Genomic DNA, 8649 nt, shown 5'->3' with positions numbered 1-8649 from the left:
CTTTTCAACTACTGTACATTATTTCTAAATTTAGAACATCAGTGTAGGCACAGTGAAATCTGATTTGCTTCTAATAATATGGCATACTAATTGTGATGCATGTGCTGTTGGGTGCGCTGTCATCTCAAAATCTGGCCATAGAAATATATTAGGTTTATGTATTTTTATTTAAAATGACTACAAATGAAATTAAGGTAGCTAGATGAATAAATAGTTAAGAAAACAGATACAGAAATGAATGAATAACCAAAGCTAATAAAAATATTCCAGGTAATCTAGAAAATTGAGTTTGGTCTATTTTGGATATTAACAAAAACCCTGATATGTTTTGTCTTTATCTTCTGGTCCACAATTTCTTATTTGCTTGCTATGTTTATAAACTGTAACATGTGTGTTTTGCAATAAACAAAGAAAAAGTTCTATCTTATTCCCCTATTTATCTTCTCTCTCCAATACCCCCCTCCTCTCTCATTCTGACTCTCTCTGTCTTTCTCAACTCTTTCCAACAGCTGGTAAGAGACAGCGAGGGGAAAAAAAAGAAAAGAAAGCCTAGCTTTTTAGAAAGAAAAAAATGCCAGCATGGCTAGGCTTATTAATGAAGTTAACTATGACCAAATGCTTAGCCTTTAACTTTTAAAAATTATTGAATACAATTAAATTATATGATAACTAATGGTCTTCACTTTCTTGTCAGTAAGTAAAGATAAAAAGGAGAGGTATTTCATACATTTCAAAATAAATTCGAAAAGATTTTTTGGGAGGTGGGTAATGATTTCATGGCTTAAACAACTCTATGCTTTTTTTCTTCCCCCAGAGTCAGCTGTTTGAAGAAATGGGATTAGCATCGGGGAACCAAGGGGTGGCTCTGCTAAAGCTAAAATAAAGAGCCAGGGAGAATTTTTTCCAACACAAACTTAGATGATATTAGGCTTTGTATCTGAAGTTATATAATAGAGGATGTGATGTCACACATGTAAATTGCAAACGCTGAGTCTTGCATTTTATGGTGGCAAACCTCAGGGAGTTTGACACTAAATGGGATGAGGAACGGTGGTGTCCTAAGGTACAGCGACTGTGAATGGAGGGTGATCTATTGTCAGAAGGGAGATAACTATTGCTGCTGCTTAAAGATTTAAGACTATTTGGCAGCTGTAAATTGTCTCTATTTGGAGATGAAGTTCCTTTTCTGTTCTTTTCCTTTCTTAATTTCAATTAAAAAAAACACATTTTCATCCTTCTGCAAAGAGAAAATATGCTTATCTAAAAGGATGAAAAGAACAAACTTTGAAGAGACAGCTTAAAAAACAAGCAAGTAATGACACTTGTAGGCAGACACGTTTTGAAGGTGATAGGGCTCTTTATTAACAAGCATTGGCACAAAGAATAAATATTCCAAACAATTAGAAAACCCTGCATCCCCATCTTTGATGGATTCTCTCAGGGGCATCACTTGCGGGGTGATTCCAAGCAAAACAAGTGTCACCTTCTCTTCAGATGAGGGAGCCACAGATATTATCCTGGAGCTGTTCTCCCTTAGGGTGGAACAGGACCACCTCTCATCTTACAGACAGCACAACAAAATAAAGAGAAGAGGGAAACTTAATTGTTCAAATGTTTGGGCAAATAGCTAAATACTTAGATATTCCCAAAGATTTGCCTATTAATAATTGCAAGATCCCCGGACAGTCCCCTTACAAAGGATAAGAGAAACTGCTATATATGGGCATGTGTTCCCCTCCCTCAACTATTTTGGTGTGAAAAAGTTTCAAAAGAACACTTATATACACTTAAAAACTCAATCTTGGTCTTATAATTCCAAATGGTTTTTAAGTCAGGGAAGATAAAAATTTGAGAATGGACAAGAAAAAACACAGGAAGAAATCTTGTAAATTTCTAAGATGTTGCACTTATAATAACCTACTTTACTCCATAGTCTGATCCTTGACAAGTTGTCTGTAATGGAAATTATTGATTAAAATCATGGTAGAGTATTTAGGTAGAGAATGTTTATAGTAAATCATTTTTTAAAGGGGGAAAGAATAATCGGTACCTAATTTACTAATTTTGTAAACAGAATTTACATCATATGGATTGCCTTAAATAAGAGTTTTCTCTAACACTTCATTATAAAACATTTCAAGCTTACAAAAAAGTTGAAAGAATTTTACAGCAAACACCTGTATACCCACCTAGATTCTACCATTAATATTGTACTTCAACATACACATGCTTCATCACATATCTATCAGTCCTTCTGTGTATTTGATCAACCTACCAATGTCAATCCATCTTATTTCTGATGCATTTCAAGATTCAGTTTTTGCAGTCAGGACACTTGTAATTAATTATTAATATGTTCATTTTGAAAATATATTATTTATTATTTTCTTGATTTCGCTTAAAACAATACCTTACGAACTTCACATTCCCTACAAAGAAGGGAACTGAGGCAAAAGGTTGTCTAATTAGAGGCCAAAATGCCACCTTCAGCCATCTAAGAACTGAGTAGTGCCCGTGCTGTGTGGGTGAGGGACGCAAAGGGAAGCTCGATATTCGGACAGTGGGAATGTGGTTGACGAAAGGCAGTGATTGTTTTAACAGGGCAGCTCCGAGTTTAACACGGTTTTGTGTGGGAAGAGATTAGCAACTTTCACAGCTATTTAGGAAGAAAGGGGAAAGAACCCTGAAAAGGGCGAGGGGGGGCGCGAGTAGGTTAGGATGATGGTCAATAGATGCTGTAGGAAAAGAAGTGCTAAACTGGGAAAGGGATGTGGAGGGGTCAGTTCGCGGGGTTTAAAAAACTGATTCTTAAAGGACAAGCAGGGAAGCCTGTAAGGGGTAGTGACTCTATCCCCCCCCCCCCCACAAAATTTTCCACCAAGGGTTAGTGTAACCGTGCGGTGGAAGAGTCCGAGGCGGAATGTATACCTCACACACGTGAGTGAGCGTGAACCCGCGACACACACACACACACACGTATCCCCTGATGGGGTTGATCTGTTTGGCAGAGAGTGGCGGACGTGGGACTTCGGGGAGGCTCCGGAGCCCGGAGGCGGCAGACGGCTCCGCAGGGCAGAGGGAGCGGGAGAATCCCGGGGTCACAGCTTCATCTTCTGCCCCTCGCCGTGCTCCCGCCTTCGCGGCTCGGTCGCCCCCCTTTCACTTTCGCGTCTGCGTAGGTGTCTGCCCCGGCTGGCGCGAGGGCGCGCGGGGCGGCGCGGGGGCGCGCAGCGCTCGCCGAGCAGAGGGGGGAGGGGTCCTGGCGCTGGGCCCCTTCCTCAGCTTGCTCCGCCGAAGCACCGCCGCCCGCATCTCAGCCGCTGTCAGAGCTAGGGGACTGGTTGCGGCCGCCGCTCCTCACCAATCTCCCCACACGCCCCCACGCGCAGCCACCGGTCCTTCCTCGCCCCCCCCCGTGGGGGTGGGGCAAAGGCGCCGCAAGCCGGAGAGAAGGGGAGAGGAGCAGCCTCACTGGGTGGGCGGCGAGGGAGCAGGAAAAGAAACTTTTCACTCCCGCCCCCCGCGCGTGGTCCCCAGCCCGTGCTGCCCTCCGCGGGTGGGGACTGCACCTGAGGCCGGGGCGCGAGCTCAGGCCCTGACTTTGGGAGGACGTGGGAAGTGGTGGAGGGAGGGTTACGTTCATTGGGGGTGCTGTTTTCCCTCGGCCTCCTTGCTGCCGGGGGCCAGGGTGAGAGGGCAACCAGCCACTGGCGCCCCCATCCCGATTTCCCACCAGCTGGTGGCTGGACGCTTTGCAGCCTCCTCCCGCGGCTGAGGGTGTGACCCGGGGAGGGGGCCGCGGCGCCGCGGGCTCCCCCTGCGGCCACCCCCTCACATACACACAGACACACACGCTCCGCCGCCCGAGCTGTCACCGGCCACCCCAGGCCCGAAGAGGGGGCGCGGAGAGCCGCGCTGCGGGGCTCAGGCGCGGAATTATCCCGCCGTACTCCCCGGCTTCCAGGGCCGCCGCCGTCAACGCCCGGGAGACCAGCAGCCCCGGGAGAGGGGCCCGCTTGAGGCCGGGCCGCCGCTGCTGGGGGCGGGCGGGCGCCCGCGTCCCCTTCTGCGCGATTTGGCGCCGCCGCCTCGCCTCCTCCTGCGGGGTAACAACACTACTGGTCTATTGCTCTACCCACCGTCAGTAGGGCGACTGCCGGGATTATCATCCTCTCCATCCTTACCGCCGATCTGCTAATATTGGACTTGCTGGTGGCGGCGGCAGCGGCGGCGGCGGCGGGAGTCTCGCTGCCCTCACCCCTACCCCACCCCACCCCCCGCCCCGCGCCCCAGCTTCCCCACCATGTCCTAGAAAAGGTGAGTGCAGCGACAGTCACTTTGCGCTGACAGCGGCGGGAGGGGGCCCGGGGAGTGCAGAGGCGGCCCTGGGGAAGGCAGGGTCCGCGTAGAGGGCGCGGGTGGGCGAACCGAGGTGGGCTGTGGGCATGAGACCAGGTGCCCGCCGGGTCGCCTCCGGGCAGGGGTGCTGGGCGGCAGGCGAGCGATCGCGGCGGCTGTTCCTGCAAAATCTAACCTAGATTTTGCAAGAAGCTGAGATCCAGGGCAAGACCGGCCGTCCGTAAAGGAGGTAAAAACTTAGTAAAAGAGACACGTCCATTCCTTTAATAATGAATAAATTGTCAACGCTGTCTGAGCCGCCGCCTCCTCGCCTGCCCGGGCGCTAGCTAGGTCCGGGACTCCCCTCGCTCCTGCCTGCCGCCCGCGCTCGGCCCGGGTGCGATCGATGCCAGATTGCTCGCCTGGCCCCGAGAGCGCGCGTGACGGCGGGCCCCGCGGGAAAGTTGGGACACTTGGCGGGGACTCCCGGCTGCGGGGTCCCGGGGGCCGCTCCGCGCAGGGGACTGCTGAGCACCGGAGTCGGCCCCGCCGCCAGGGAGTTCCCTACCTGGAGCGACGGCGAATTCGAGTCTTCTTGGGTTCGGGGTCTGGAATCCCGAAGCTTAATTACTGTAAAGAGAGGAGGGGCCTTTGGGCACAGACAGGGTGAACCCCCCCGCCCTCTGACTTTGGCGGGTGCGAGGCAAGGGTGAGGCGGGAGGCTGCACAGCTGTCACCACCGGGCTGCGGGTCGCCAAGGGCCGGGGGACCAGATTTAGGTGTGTACGTCACTGGTGCTGACTCCGGGCCAGCCGGGCGCCCAAAACGGAGCCTCAGACGCGGAGCCTCAAAGTCCTTAGAAATCAAAGTTAAGAAGCCCTTCCTTTTGCTTAGTAACTACAGCGTTCGGGTGGGCGAGAGGAGAGTCGAGGTGGGGGCGGTTGGAGGGAAACCGAAATTTCTTCTTGTAGACACCCGATCCTTAGAAAACACTTTGATTCCTTTCCTCTCCTGTGTGTTTCTCCCAATTATGTGCACCCTCACCCACCCATTATAAAGAAGTGAATATCCTCGATGGTAAGCTTTCAAATTGAGCTAGTGGAAAAATCCAATACTAAACTAATAAATGCACCAACAAAATCATCAAGGAGAGCGGCAGCTCTTGACCCTGGCACTTTTTTTTTTTTTTTTTTTTTTTTTTTTTGATGGGGAGGGAGAGAGAGAGAGAGGCTGCGTTTAAAGGGCTTTGGCTGCACTGAAAATCACCCGCTTTTCCTGCACGGTTAAAACAAGGAAATTCAAATCGAGTGGGAACGTGATCCTCTTGCTCGCTGGCAGCGACGCTGCGGCTGCTCTGCTGAGAGGTAACTCGCAAGACCGAGGAAAGGGGCGGGGAGAGGAACCTCGGGGGTCGGGTAAAGCCCACTAGGAGTCCTCCCTTGCGCGCGGACGCTGTGGGCGGTGCCTGGGCCAGGGCTGCCGCTCACCTGGCGCTGCAGGTGGAGAGCATGAGGGAACAACACCTTGACTGGATCTCGGAAAACCCGACTTCTTCCGCGTCACCACACTTTTCACATCTTTCCAGATAGCCTGAGGTCGGCCAGGAGGAGAGTCAGGTGGGCGCGAGCAAGTTTGGGGCAGTCGAGCGAGAGGGGCGGGGGGCAGCGTGTGGATGGTGCCAAGAGCCCAGTGTCGTAGCTGCTGCCCGGCACCCCAAACACCCGCCGTGGCTGCGGCTTTAAGGGAGCTGCCGAGTCTAGGCTGTGTCGCAGCAACTTTGTATCAGTCATGTCGCCCTCCTGGTGACTGACAGCCGGGATTGTCCAATGAGAAGCCCGCCTGACCTGTGCAGCGTGGAGCCTTGCTTCCCTCCGGGCCAATAGAAAGGGCTCAGGGGGGCGGGATAGCAACCTGAACTTTATCTGGACATGTGACCACCCCGGCCCTGGAGCTGGCCCACTCCCCCTCCGGGCTTTCGCCCGCCCTCTCTCCCTCTCTCCCGTCCCACTTCGCCCGCCCTGGCCCTGGCCCTGGCCCTGGCCCTGCCCCCTCCTCTCCGCCCCTCAGCGCCCGGGGTGTCATTGGACCGGGGAGACGCAAGCCAACTTCAGGCTGCTCAGAGGAAGCCCGTGCAGTCACCTGGGTGCAAGAGCGTTGCTGCCTCGGGCTCTCTCGCTGCAGGGAGAGCGGCACTCGCTGGCCTGGATGTGGTTGGATTTAGGGGGGCTCCGCAGCAGGGGTGTCGTGGCGTTGGCGAGCGCTGCAACAGGTAGACGCCGAGAGACGGACCCCGGCCGAGGCAGGTGTGTAGGGGTGCGCCGCGGGGCGCCGCTTGCCGGACTCGGCTTGCGGCCGCGGCGCGGGAGCGTGCACTTTGCAGGGAGAAGTGGCTGCGTAATCCGGAGGCACAGTCAGTATGGTGCTGTGTGCTTGTTGTTTTGTTTTGGTTTTCCACTTTTTACCCCCTTTGGCCGCCAGAGGACTATTTTGGGAAAGTTTGGCCACTTTGGATAAATGCCCTCTAACGAGCAGCTTTCAACCGCCTTTGGCAGTGGGAGGTCTACCTCCCTTCTCTTTCCCCAAGGATGAATTTCGGATCGTTTTCCTTCTACAATTTTTAAAGGACGTTTGAATAATATTTCTTTCCTCTATCAATTGCGGAAGCACCCAAATCTTAGCTGGAGGTGTAGCGGATAAGGGCAGTTGAAGGAGATACAGATCCTGATGTAGCCTGTAAGGAGAGGACTCTGGAAATGCGTGCATTTCCCGTTCCCTAGTATTTCTAAAACTCTTGAGAGAGGCTAATGCTTTCTGTGGCATCTGTTGGAAATCCAACTGATTTCCACAAGCAGGGGAGAAAGGATGAAGCTTCTTTTGGTGTCATCCGTACCCTACTATACTGAACTTAGGTGCGTGGCTTTTCCTACTGAATTTTAAAAGACTAGATTTAAATTATAATGGTTAATGGCACCGTCAGTTTTGACTGTTTATTATAACCTAGAAGTTAGAAAAAGTTTTGTTTGATAGCAGACATGTTTTTGAAAGCGGTGAATTTCTAATGCACTTAAATTGGCCATTTCTATATGTGCTGTTATTGATGGTATTTACATAGTAATGATAACAGCATTCTCCATCTGTGAAGTTCTGTGAAGTTTTAATTTTATGTTTGAGTTCATGGCACACTATCATTGAAATGCCTGAGGATAGAAGTTTTAGAAAAAATAAAGGGGAGCTTTTTTCTTTAAGGGAGACATAGTTTGGCTTGGGGATTTTGGAAAGATCAGGTGGCTCAGTGAATTAGGTGAGTGAATAGAAATCAGGTGTGCTCAGTTCTAACTGGTTCTCCTGCTCTTAGGTGACCTTGGGCAGGTTTCTATCATTTACCTCATGTATAAAAGAGGAGAACATAATAATAGTTCTGTAGTAGGTATGACAGAGAAATAGTTACATACAGCAAACTTTCACAGCGATGCAACCAGTGAAAATTGTGAAATTCTTAAGGTTCTGTCTTTAAGATGCCTTATGACAGTGAAATAACTATAGAAAATGATACGTTTTAAATGGGACTGTGTTTTGGGGGATATTAAAAGTGAAAGTGTTTTCAGACAAAATACAAATTCATAAGAATCTTTGTTAATATTCCTGAAAAAAAAAACAAACCTATTTCCTTATGGAAAAGCGCAATTTTACACAGACTGTAAAACATCAAATTTTAAAGTCAGGTTTTTCCTTTGCAAAAATAGTGTTTAAGAGCATTTGAATGGCTTAAGGTAGAACTTTTGTCAGCAGTCTTCCTTACTTTTGTGAAATTTCCTTTATGTTTTGAGGAGGCCATTTGCATGAAAATTAAAGGGTCGTAATGGTTTTTGTCTTTGTCCCAAGAGAGCCTCTGTTATAGTTTCTGCTGTAAGGGAGACAAGTCTGATTTAATATAAGCTAGATATGTATACATGAAGTGTCTGCTTCATCATATACTTTAGTAACAAAAACTTTTCCTTTATCCTCTGGGTATTAAGTTCTATAAGGAGTATAATCAACAACTAGTATTTTCAGTATTTATTAGTAAGTTCAGGTTAACTGAAATTCTACCCAAGCCGTGGTTATTATGCCACTTCCAGAAAGACAACCTGGCTTTCCTGGACTAGGAAATAAATGCCTAACCTAATCTATTTGTTTACAGAGAAGACTGATTAAAATAATGGGAACTCAGCGTAAAATATTTTAATGCTCCTAAGTTTTTGAAAACTCTGATCTTTAAAAATGTTTGCAGTGGAAGCCTTGCGGATGCTAGATGTCCTCTATTCTTTTGTG

The 8649-nt window shown here is 49.3% G+C and overlaps 1 protein-coding gene across 3 annotated transcripts in view; it reads left to right on the top strand.

The window, feature by feature from the left end:
• The first annotated feature begins 4844 nt into the window (after positions 1–4844).
• The window catches only part of NR3C2 (nuclear receptor subfamily 3 group C member 2), a 337533-nt gene continuing 333728 nt past the window's right edge, over positions 4845–8649 (top strand). The window contains exon 1 of one of the 3 annotated variants that reach the window (XM_040626348.1): positions 4845–5954. The gene's annotated coding sequence lies outside the window, so the exon portion shown is untranslated. Of the gene's footprint in view, positions 6642–8649 lie in introns of all 3 variants that reach the window. The other 2 variants (XM_008685464.2, XM_040626349.1) reach the window with 2 other exon arrangements.

The sequence above is a fragment of the Ursus maritimus genome, unplaced genomic scaffold, assembly GCF_017311325.1.
Source record: "Ursus maritimus isolate PB19 unplaced genomic scaffold, ASM1731132v1 scaffold_11, whole genome shotgun sequence".
Classification (NCBI taxonomy): Eukaryota; Metazoa; Chordata; class Mammalia; order Carnivora; family Ursidae; genus Ursus; species Ursus maritimus.
The sequence above is the reverse complement of the archived record's forward strand: the minus strand, read 5'-3'. Positions and strand labels throughout refer to the sequence as shown.